We start from the raw sequence: 12,638 nt of genomic DNA on the forward strand, positions 1-12,638 counted from the left end.
ATGTCACCAGCTGGATACTTGGGAGTTTAATTGTTTATTCCTTTACAGTGTTAGGGTCTTGAAATTTAAATTATGCAAAATGTAGTTAACTAAAGTCAAAATATGTTCTGATAAGTCTCACTTCTCTTTCTGTCCATTCCATTTGATTTCATCTGTTCAAATTTTATACACATTTAAAAAACTATTGATTCCTCCTACATCCACATTATTTGATATTGTTCTAATTATTATATAATAGCTTTAGTCCCACTCCTTTCACAAGCAAGTGAAAGTCACTTCTATAAACAGTATTAAAATTAGCTAGAAACCATGTCTCTCCATTTCCCCATACACATTATTGTCTCATCTCATTTTAAATAATATACTTTTAATTATGGTTTAATCAGTGAATTTATCTTAATTTTTATATAGTCTCACATTTTTATCCCATGTGTCAAAATGAGTAATCAGAGAATAGAGCTGTTATATTCTATACTGTCTTCTTCTCATTCATCATTTATCTTAATTCTAAATTATGTGTATATATATATATGTGTGTGTGTGTGTGTGTGTGCACGTGATGTGCATGCTTAGTCGCTTCAGTCATGTCCCGCTCTTTGTGATCCTATTGGCTGAAGCCTTCCATGCTCCTCTGTCCATGGAATTCTCCAGGCAAGAACACTTGAGTGGGTTGCCATGTCTTCAACTGGGGAATCTTCCCGGCTCAGGGACCCACCTGTCTCCTGCAACTCCTGCATTGCAGGCTGATTCTTTACTGGTGAACTACCAGGGAAGCCCATATATAATAAATCATCACCAGTCCATAAGCCAATGGATCTCTAGTCTTGGCTGTATGAAACTCATTCTCTAAGAAAATCCTCAGAAATAGATTAATAATACATTCTTTGTTCTTCCATATTGACAGCAGCATGCTTTTCAGTTTTTACTGACAGATCTTAACTGCATATAAATATTTTCCTTACTGTTTCTTTCCTTAAGTGACTTACACACATTATTTCAATGTCTTTGGAATAAAACGTTGCTGTTAAATAAAACAAAACAGGGTTATGTTAACGATAACCCTGTATACGAGACAGCAAAAGAGACACTGACGTATAGAACAGTCTTATGGACTCTGTGGGAGACGGAGAGGGTGGGAAGATTTGGGAGAATGGCATTGAAACAGGTATAATATCGTGTATGAAACGAGATGCCAGTCCAGGTTCAATGCACGATACTGGATGCTTGGGGCTGGTGCACTGGGACGACCCAGAGGGATGGTGTGGGGAGGGAGGAGGGAGGGGGGTTCAGGATGGGGAACACATGTATACGCGTGGTGGATTCATTTTGATGTTTGGCAGAACTAATACAATTATGTAAAGTTTGAGAATAGAATAAAATTAATTAAAAAAAAATAAAAATAAAACAAAACAAAACAAAGCAAAATGACAATAACAAACTTCTAATAATCTGTTTTTCTTTCATTACTTGGTCTTTTGGGCTGGAAGTTTAGTTTTTTGTTTTTCTCTTTTGCATGACAGTTTAATAATTGTATTAAAATTGTCTCAGTTTTTCACTATCTTGCTTTAATTTTTTCAAGTATGTCATTTATTCTTTCAATGTATAGTTTAACGCTTCTTTTTCTTGTGTAAAATTTTCCTTAGTCATACTTTTTACATTTGTTCTGTTCCATTTCTGTCCTTTCTAAGAAATTTGTATATATATTGGATTTTGTTTATATTATCTACCACGATCTCTGAAATCTGTTTTTAATCTCTTTCTTTATTGCTTTTAGTTTTGTAAATTTCATCCTTCATAGCTTCTGCTTTTTCCTTTTCGAATTAATTTGTTCTTCTACCTTTATTTTACTTTATACTTCATTTTTTAAATGACTTTTTAATTTTAAAATATCTTTCTCAGTTTCATAACCTCTCTTTTCAAATATTTTGCATATTTGCCTCAGTTTTCTTATGGCAATGTTCCTGGTTCTTTCATAGGCTTTTCCATTTTCTTAATTTCTTTTGGCCTGTTTTGAAATATTCATTGTTAAATTTTCATTAATCTTTTGGACTCTTTTTCCTAACGTATTTTCCTCTTGTGTGGAGATGCAATTTACTGCTTTTTTATTTTTCTTATAATAATATATAAAATTTGACTGTAATCAGAAGGCTGAGTGCCGAAGAACTGATGCTTTTGAACTGTGGTGTTGGAGAAGACTCTTGAGAATCCCTTGGACTGCAAGGAGATCCAACCAGTCCATTCTGAAGGAGATCAGCCCTGGGATTTCTTTGGAAGGAATCATGCTAAAGCTGAAACTCCTGTACTTTGGCCACCTCATGCGAAGAGTTGACTCATTGGAAAAGACTCTGATGCTGGGAGGGATTGGGGGCAGGAGGAGAAGGGGACAACAGAGGATGAGATGGCTGGATGGCATCACTGACTCTATGGACATGAGTCTCAATGAACTTTGGGAGTTGGTGATGATCAGGGAGGCCTGGCGTGCTGCGATTCATGGGGTAGCAAAGAGTCAGACACAACTGAGCGACTGATCTGGTCTGATCTGATCTGAAACAGCTTCTCATAGTTTTAGAAATAAAGATGAATCAGCATTATAGTTTTGGCTTTATTGCTCTAGAAATCCTTCTTCTTTTGTTTGTGGTCAAAAATGTCCTCATGCTTTGAGATATTTTTCCATTTGTTTGTTCATATGCTGATACCAGTCATGTCTTATAGCTATTAACGGTTGGAACACATCCATTTATCCATTTATCTATCGTGGTTCCTGGGGATAACATTTCACTACATTTTTTGTAAATATTGTTGTCTTTATTTTGTTTTACTTAGTTATTTTGTATGTTCAGTGGAGAATTTTGAAGAAATTAAAAAACTAAATTGCTACCACCACCATCTTCCTCTCTCCTATGGCACATAGATTATTAGGGTGCTTCATGCATTTCTTAAGGGTTTGTTTCTCATTGTGTGTTCCAAGGAACACTAGTGCTATAGAAAGTTTAAATAGTTTACATAAAAATGGTGAAATTTGTAGTCAAGTAAAAATTTAAAGTCATGGAATAAACAAAATTGAATCAATTCCTTTACTATATGACATCATAATTTTCAATGTGCTAATGTACCATGTGGATCTTCAGTGGGGGAGTATGTTTTGCTTCATCACACAAAATTCCTTAAGCTTGGGACTCTTGTTTTCTCCTACAGTATTTGTTCTGTATGAGTAAATGGGGCTTCAAAGCAATTCCCTAGCTCTTCCAACTGTGCTTGCCCCATCTTAATTCACAGCCAAAAGACAGCCTTGTCACACTGCTGGAAGCCTGTTAGTGAAAAGTACAATGGGGATCATAGTTTCAGTGTTGGTCTCGTGGATTTTATCATCAGTCGCTTTGTCTTGCTCCTTTGTGTTTTATAGGATTAGCATAGACCCTAGCTGGAAAAGATAAAATGTTTAAATCAAATTTTCATAAATGATAGTTTTTCATCATCTCAAATGATGTTTCTGGCCTTTGATAGTGAGTAAAAAATTACCAGGCAATATTTTCCTATGAAGTCAAAAGTTTTGTGAGAAACTATTAAATTGTATTTGGTTTAAAAGACAACAAACATAATAGTGATAAAAGTAGAATCTATTTTTATTTTTAGATGAGCATTGACTTGATAAGGTTTATTACCAAGACAGGACAGAACGATGCTGATTTGCAGTATTTGTGCTTAAATTTATAAGTATTTCAATATAACATTTTCTGTGTGTGCCAAATAAGATTTTTTAAGTGGGTTAAAATAATAGGGTTTTTAAAAGAAACTCTGTTAGTCATTTCTTTCTCTTTCCACCTTTTCCCTCTCTTCCTTCTTTGTGTTCTTTTCTCCAATTAAGTAACTCCCGTGGAATGTACATACGGTATGTAGTAAGAGAAGACTCCCTGAGTTCTAATAACTATCATTTACTAACTGTGTGATTTGGGAAAGCTTGCTTAATCTCTCTATGCCTCAATTTTCTTAACTGAAAATGAACTCATATAGTATTTCACTCAAGCAGTTTTTTTTTTTTTTTGCAGTTAGTACAATGTTCTGCACATGATCCTCAGGAAGACTGGAGCAGAGTACATGAAAAATAAGAACATCCTTACACATTCATTATCCATTCTTTCAGTTGGGCATTTAATTCATCCATTATACAAATATTTGTATAAAGAATCTGCCTGCAATGCAACAGATCCCAGTTTGATTCCTGGATCTGGAAGATCCCCTGAAGAAGGGGTAGGGTACCCTCTCCAGTATTCTTGAGCTTCCCTGGTGTCTCAGATGGTAAAGAACACATCCACCTATAAGGCAAAAGACTTGGGTTCCATCCCAGGGTTAGGAAGATCTCCTGGAGAAGGGAACGGCTACCCACTCCAGTATTCCTGCCTGGAGAATTCCATGGACAAAGGAGCCTGGCGGGCTACAGTCCATGGGGTCTGCAAGGAGTTGGACATGACTGAGTGATTTTCACTTTCACACAAATATTTGCTGAAATATTTATACAATATTTACACAAATATTTACACAAATATTTACCCCTTCCCACCTTATAAAAAAGCACATTGCTAAGAACTTGAAATAAAATGCTGAAGAAGATAGACATGTTTTACTCTAGGTTCTTAGCAACGTGGTTTGCACAGAGGGATGTCCTTCTTGAGGAAAATGTGGAGATGTTTAAATATTCTAGCATTCAAAAATCCTTTGTGGAAAAAAAACCACAAAAATAATAATAAAGAACATCTGCCATTATGAAATTATGTACTATGCACCAGTTATACTAAGGTTTTCATGTGAATTATATTGTCTTGATTATTAATAAGGTCTTAAGTTGTAAGTAACATGAAAAAACTCTATATTTTTAAAAAGTTATTTGGAAAAAAAAAATCTGTGCAAGGTGCTCAAAGAATTGAGAAGCATTTAAGAGGGCAAGTTTTAGAAAATAAGCAAGGATACTTCGAGGTTTAGGCAAAATAAATTAAGATTATGTTCTGCCCTTTGTGCTCACCATATATATAATGTGGTCAATAAATATATAAATATATATATATAATATAATGTATAATAATGTGTAATATATATTTATAGTACAAAATGGCTAATGTTTTTGAGATATCTATGAATAATAGTTGTATTTCCCTCTCCTTTTGCAATTTTGTTAAAAAGGAAATAAGTGACTTTATATCTAAAGAAGGGAAGAGTTGTTTGTCATTTTAGGTTTTTTTTTTTTTTTTTGAGAAACTATTTATTTATTTATTTTACTTTACAATATTGTATTGATTTTGCCATACATCAACATGAATCTGCCACAGGTGTACACGTGTTCCCAACCCTGGACCCCCCTCCCTCCTCCCTCCCCATACCATCCCTCTGGGTCATCCCAGTGCACCAGCCCCAAGCATCATGTATCCTGCATCGAACTTGGACTGGCGATTCGTTTCTTATATGATATTATACATGATTCAATGCCATTCTCCCAAATCATCCCCCACTCCCTCTTCCACAGAGTCCAGAAGACTGTTCTATACATCTGTGTCTCTTTTGCTGTCTTGCATACAGGGTTATCGTTACCATCTTTCTAAATTCCATATATATGCATTAGTATACTGTATTGGTGTTTTTCCTTCTGGCTTACTTCACTCTGTATAATCGGCTCCAGTTTCATATAGGCAAAACACTCTCCTGTCATTTTAATTTTTTAAAACATGTCTGTTAAACAAATTTATACTTTGTTATTCTACTTGATCCTAAGGGGGAGGTTGATATTAGTGAAATGATATATTCTTTAAGCAATTAAAAACTGGAACTGGAATTCATAATTTTATGAAGGTAGTAACAAGATATTTTAAGCATTAAATTTACAACGATGCTATTTTTTGCCTTAAGATAATCCTTTAAAATATCCTCAAGAAACAATCATGGTTCTTTTAAACCCTTGGAATAATTAAGACTTCTGCTAAAAGATCAGAAAAGAGAGAAGTGAAGCAAAGAGCAAGTTGCTCAGTCATGTCTGACTCTTTGCGACCCCATGGACTATGTACAGTCCATGGAATTCTCCAGGCCAAATACTGGAGTGGGTAGCCATTCCCTTCTCCAGGGAATGTTTCCTACTCCAGGGGATCTTCCCAACCCAGGGATCGAACCCAGGTCTCCTCCATTGCAGAGGGATTCTTTACCAGATAAGTCATCAGGGAAGCCCAAAAAGAGAGAAAAGATATCCATTATGTGAGGCAAGAATCAAGCATCCAAATGAAGATCAGTGGTCACTTTTCATCTCAGGTTTTTCTGGGGTTTCCTCAGTGGAAATATTTATTAAAGTTTGCCTTTCTGTAGCCATTAACTCTTACTTATACTAAAGCACTCTGGAGAAGGAAATGGCAATCCACTCCAGTATTTTTGTCTGGAGAATCCCATGGATAGAGAAGCCTGGCAGGCTACAATCCATGGGGTCGCAGAAGTTGGACACGACTTAGCAACTAAACCACCACCATACTAAGGTAATGAAAACAGAATAGTTCAAATTTCAAAGCTTGGATTTAGTTATTGAAGATAATAATAATTAAAAATATAGTAGCAGTCAAGTTAGGCATTGTAATGAAAAACCATTTTGCAAGTAGCAGCCCTGAGGGAGACCGAATCTTACAAATCTTCAGTGACAAAGAATTTTATGGAAATTTGCATCTTTTAGTTCTAAAAACAGAAGCAACTTCGAGGCAAATGGCTCTTAATACCCCCTGTGAAATCTCAGATTTGGACTTTATCTGTATGATATAATCATTTGAGATTTACAGTGAACTATGGGAGGCCTTACAAATAGCTGTGAAAAGAAGAGAAATGAAAAGCAAAGGAGAAAAGGAAAGATATAAGCATCTGAATGCAGAGTTCAAAGAACAGCAAGAAGAGATTAGAAAGCCTTCCTCAGCGATCAATGCAAAGAAATAGAGGAAAACAACAGAATGGGAAAGACTAGAGATCTCTTCAAGAAAATTAGAGATACCAAGGGAACATTTCATGCAAAGATGGACTCGATAAAGGACAGAAATGGTATGGACCTAACAGAAGCAGAAGATATTAAGAAGAGGTGGCAAGAATACACAGAAGAACTGTACAAAAAAGATCTTCACGACCCAGATAATCACGATGGTGTGATCACTGACCTCGAGCCAGACATCCTGGAATGTGAAGTCAAGTGGGCCTTAGAAAGCATCACTACGAACAAAGCTAGTGGAGGTAATGGAATTCCAGTTGAGCTCTTTCAAATCTTGAAAGATGATGCTGTGAAAATGCTGTACTCAGTATCCCAGCAAATTTGGAAAACTCAGCAGTGGCCACAGAACTGGAAAACGTCAGTTTCCATTCCAATCCCAAAGAAATGAAATGTCAAAGAATGCTCAAACTACCTCACAATTGCATTCATCTCACACGCTAGTAAAATAATGCTCAAAATTCTCCAAGCCAGGCAGGCTTCAGCAATACATGAACCGTGAACTTCCTGATGTTCAAGCTGGATTTAGAAAAGGCAGAGGAACCAGAGATCAAATTGCCAACATCTGCTGGATCATGGAAAAAGCAAGAGAGTTCCAGAAAAACATTTATTTCTGCTTTATTGACTATGCCAAAGCCTTTGACTGTGTGGATCACAATAAACTGGAAAATTTTGAAAGAGATGGGAATACCAGACCACCTGACCTGCCTCTTGAGAAATTTGTATGCAGGTCAGGAAGCAACAATTAGAACTGGACATGGAACAACAGACTGGTTCCAAATAGGAAAAGAAGTACGTCAAGGCTGTATATTGTCACCCTGCTTGTTTAACTTATATGCAGAGTACATCATGAGAAACGCTGGGCTGGAAGAAGCACAAGCTGGAATCAAGATTGCTGGGAGAAATATAAATAACCTCAGATATGCAGATGACACCACCCTTATGGCAGAAAGCGAAGAGGAACTAAAAAGCCTCTTGATGAAGGTGAAAGAGGAGAGTGAAAAAATTGGCTTAAAATTCAACATTCAGAAAACAAAGATCATGGCATCTGGTCCTATCACTTCATGGGAAATAGATGGGGAAACAGTGGAAACAGTGTCAGACTTATTTTTTGAGCTCCAAAATCACTGCAGATGGTGACTGCAGCCATGAAATTAAAAGACGCTTACTCCTTTGAAGCAAAGTTATGACCACCCTAGATAGTACATTCAAAAGCAGAGACATTACTTTGCCAACAAAGGTCCATCTAGTCAAGGCTATGGTTTTTCTTGTGGTCATATATGGATGTGAGAGTTGGACTGTGAAGATGGCTGAGCGCCGAAGAATTGATGCTTTTGAGCTGTGGTGTTGGAGAAGACTCTTGAGAGTCCCTTGGACTGCAAGGAGATCCAACCAGTCCATTCTGAAGGAGATCAGCCCTGGGATTTCTTTGGAAGGACTGATGCTAAAGCTGAAACTCCAGTACTTTGGCCACCTCATGCGAAGAGTTGACTCATTGGAAAAGACTCTGATGCTGGGAGGGATTGGAGGCAGGAGGAGAAGGGGATGACAGAGGATGAGATGGCTGGATGGCATCACTGACTCGATGGACGTGAGTCTGAGTGGACTCCGGGGGTTGGTGATGGACAGGGAGGCCTGGTGTGCTGCGATTCATGGGGTTGCAAAGAGTTGGACACGACTGAGAGACTCAACTGAACTAAAGTGATGGAACTCTTGTCTCAAAAACAAACCTTTGTCTCAAAAATTGGCTAAATACACATCTTGTTCAGGTACAAGTAATGAAGAGAGATTGGATTTTTTCATGAGATAGACTTTCTTTTGAACAAAACCAATAGTGTTTTTTATTTCTGAGATGGAGGTAGTTGATATTGTTCTTGTCAGTGAAATAATTGAAGTAAATTCTAAGAACTAGTTCTTTTTGATGATCTCCATCATTATGAACTTGGAAGTTGGGCTTCTGATTGATAGTGTGTATTTTACTTTGTGTTTAAAAGATTTTATTTTAATTAGAATGTTGTTCGAGATATGCCCTATAAAATTTCTCTATTCTAATTTATTACTAATTTATAGACATTCTTTATATATGCCTTTTTCCAATTACTTATTTTCTCCCAGTTTTCTGTTCATCTTTAGGGGATATTTTTGTTAAATGAGCATTTAGATTTTGATATGTTCAAATGTATTACTTTTAGTGACTTCTGCCCTGAGAGACTTTTCTAAGAAATAACTTTGCTTTCACAGAGATCATAAAAGTACTATTATATATTTTCTACTGACAGTTATAAAGTTTAATGTTTTTAATTGGAGTTTTAAACAGAACTAGATCTGGAATTGAGTTTTTGAATACTTTTCAAAATAGATGAAATCATCACCATGCTGCTGCTGCTAAGTCACTTCAGTCGTGTCCGACTCTGTGTGACCCCATAGATGGCAGCCCACCAGGCTCCCCCATCCCTGGGATTTTCCAGGCAAGAACACTGGAGTGGGTTGCCATTTCCTTCTCCAGTGCATGAAAGTGAAAAGTGAAAGTGAAGTCGCTCAGTGGTGTCCGACCCTCAGTGACCCCATGGACTGCAGCCTTCCAGGCTCCTCCATCCATGGGATTTTCCAGGCAGGAGTACTGGAGTGGGGTGCCATTGCCTTCTCCAAATCATCAGCATACCTAAAGTCAAATATTACCACATCAGATAATGAGTAGTTTAACCATTTTTTCACTGGTTTCTATATGCTAAGTTTCCGTATATGTATATTTATGTTCACTCTATCGTTCTGTCTGAGTTAATTAGAGATTTTTAAAGTTAATACATGTTAGGGCAAATATCCTTTCTTAATTTGTTTCTCAGATTTAGCTTGGTTATTTTGAAGTTTATTGTGTATAAAAGTCAATTTGGCAAATTCCATGAAAAGTGATATTCAAATTTTGTTCTATTGAATTTGTATTTTAACTTGAGCTTTAACCAACATTTTTGATACTGTGTCTTCTTATTTTTGAGCAGAGTACATATCTCATTTATTCAAGTTTCAGTGTCCTTTATAGCATTTGATAATTCCTAATGATTTTGCACATCTTAAATTTATTAGGTATCCCATAGATTTTTTTTTAACAAATTGAATCAATTCTATTTTTTTTTAAATAAAATGTGTATTGGTTATTGCTGGTACAATAACTATCAATTTTTATGTAACCTTTTTGTTTAAGTGGAAGAAACATAACTAAAATATCCAATTTGTAAGTGCAATGAATTTCTACACAGTGAAGACCCCAGGACCTAAATTAGAAATGAGTCATTTCAAGAACCTCCAGTCTTCTTTCATGTCTCAATTACCATCCTCTTACCCAAATACTATGTTAATTCTTAACCTATAGATTAGTTTCACTTGATTTTGCACTTTATATAAATGGAATCACACAATGTGTATTCCTTGTGTTGACTTCAGTTATATTGTAATCACATATTAAATGATCACCATGGGGTTGTCTATTTCTGAACTTTCTCTTCCACTCCTTTAGTCTGTTTGTGTGTTTTGTGTCAATTGCATGCTTTGTTTTTTGTATCTTTATGGTAAGCCTTAAGATCTGGTAGGGTGAATCCTGAACTCTTCATCATTGTCTTGACTATCCTACACATTTTTCATATAAATTTTAACATCAGCATATAAATACCCATACAAGAATATGCTGTGATTTTCACTGAGTTGAATTAATCTTATTTGTCAAATTGAGTAAATGTAAAGTCTTTAAAATACTGATCTTTTCAGTTTATGGAATTTCTGTCCATATGTGTTCCATATGTGTTATTTAATTTCTCTGGTATTTTTTTTTCTCTTTTTTTGTATGGATACCTTGGGCATCTTTTGTTAGACTTATTCTTAGGGTTTTGATTTTTTGATCTTTTTGTAAATGGCATTTCTTTATTCTAGGGTATAAAATACAATTATTTTTATTTATTGACATTTTAATTATTACTGTAGATGCGAAGGACTCAGAGCTTTTGTTTTTTTTAAGATTTTATTAAAATGTTGAGTCAAATATATTTGGTTTTTGAAAAACTAACATGTATCTAAAATAAGCCTCAAATTTCTATATCCCAAGAACTTAACTAAGTGCTTGTCACATAGTAGGTAATCTATAAATGATTACTGAATGGACAATGATTCTCTTTACAATGACTTTGTATAACATCATTGATTAAATGCTTCTTAAAAATTATTCCTGGAGGCTCACTGCAACCATTTTATGTAATATTGCACTCAGTGAAATAGACATTGCTAATTGCTATATTACCTGTTCAGCTCCCCTGCCTTTTTTTTTTTTTTTTTTTTTGCTATGTATTAATTTTGTTTGGAGTAACAGTGTGTTTGGACCTGAGTGTTGGATGATGGTTCCCTTACAGCCAGAAAGGATGAAGCTCTGAATCGTGAAATCTGATGCCCTAGTAAAAAAAGTTAGATAAGTCTAGATTCTCCATCATTCTCCCATTATTCTTCTACCTTGGGCTTGAACTTGGTGTCTTGAGGTTTAAGAATCATTACAACAGGTCAGTATGAGGTGAGGTGTTCACATGCCTTTGGTAGATCAGGGAGGTAGAAGGAGATGGAACTATTGTGTTATCACCAAGCAGCCAAAAGAATGTCATAAACTGTCTCTTTCTGAATTTTCTCATTTGTGAAAAAAAGAAGCCAACTTTGTTAAACTCACTATTATTCAGATATCTGTTCGTTAGAGAGAGATGCATTAGTGTGTCACATAGTTGGATAGTACTGAATGTATTACTACTGAGATCAAAATAGCACTGACCAAAAGACAGCTCTTATGAATTCATGATCCTCTTAGGGTCCTGAGACAGTTCAACAAAAATAATATGGCAAAACCAAGGTGGATGAGAATGAATGCTGAATGATGTATAACAGCATTGCATTTTATACTGGAATGGTAGATCTCATTTTTTAAAGATTTATTTAACAATATACAACTTATTCTCTAAGGCTAAATTTGAGCTTTCTTCCCCTAAAGTCTTCCTAATAATCAAATCTTAACATTTTTAGCCTTTTAAAATTTTACAATAACATTTATTAAGTGCATAAGAGTTCGGGCTAACATTATCTTTGTGTATGTGTTGAACCTCTTTTACAGATGTAGGCATGAAGATTAGAATACCACATCTTGCCTTTCTTGTTCTAATGGCAGACTTTTCAAACCTTCACAGCACCATTTCCCTCTAACATTAGTATAACCGTAAGCTCCTCTTTAACACAGACATCCAAGTGGTTACTACTACATTATCAGAGTTGTAATGCTAGCCATAACTTGATATCATAACTAGATCTGTAATTTAGTTTTTAATACTTTTCAAGATGGAAAGTCATCACTTTATGAAAATGTTGCCACATCAGATACTGAGTAGTTTATCCATTTTTTTGCTGGTTTCCTATACACTAAGTTTCTATATACATATGTTTAGGGGCACTCTGCTGTTCTGTTTGTCTCTGAGTTAATTTAAGATTTTTAAATTTAATACACGTTTGGACAAATATCATTTCTTAATTTGTTTTTCAGATTTAGCTTGGTTATTTTGAAATTTATTGTGTGTAGAAGCCAGTTTGCCAATTCCTAACTTGATATCCGGAGAAAGCAATGGCACTC

Source organism: Bos indicus x Bos taurus, chromosome 4, assembly GCF_003369695.1.
Source record: "Bos indicus x Bos taurus breed Angus x Brahman F1 hybrid chromosome 4, Bos_hybrid_MaternalHap_v2.0, whole genome shotgun sequence".
Lineage (NCBI taxonomy): Eukaryota > Metazoa > Chordata > Mammalia > Artiodactyla > Bovidae > Bos > Bos indicus x Bos taurus.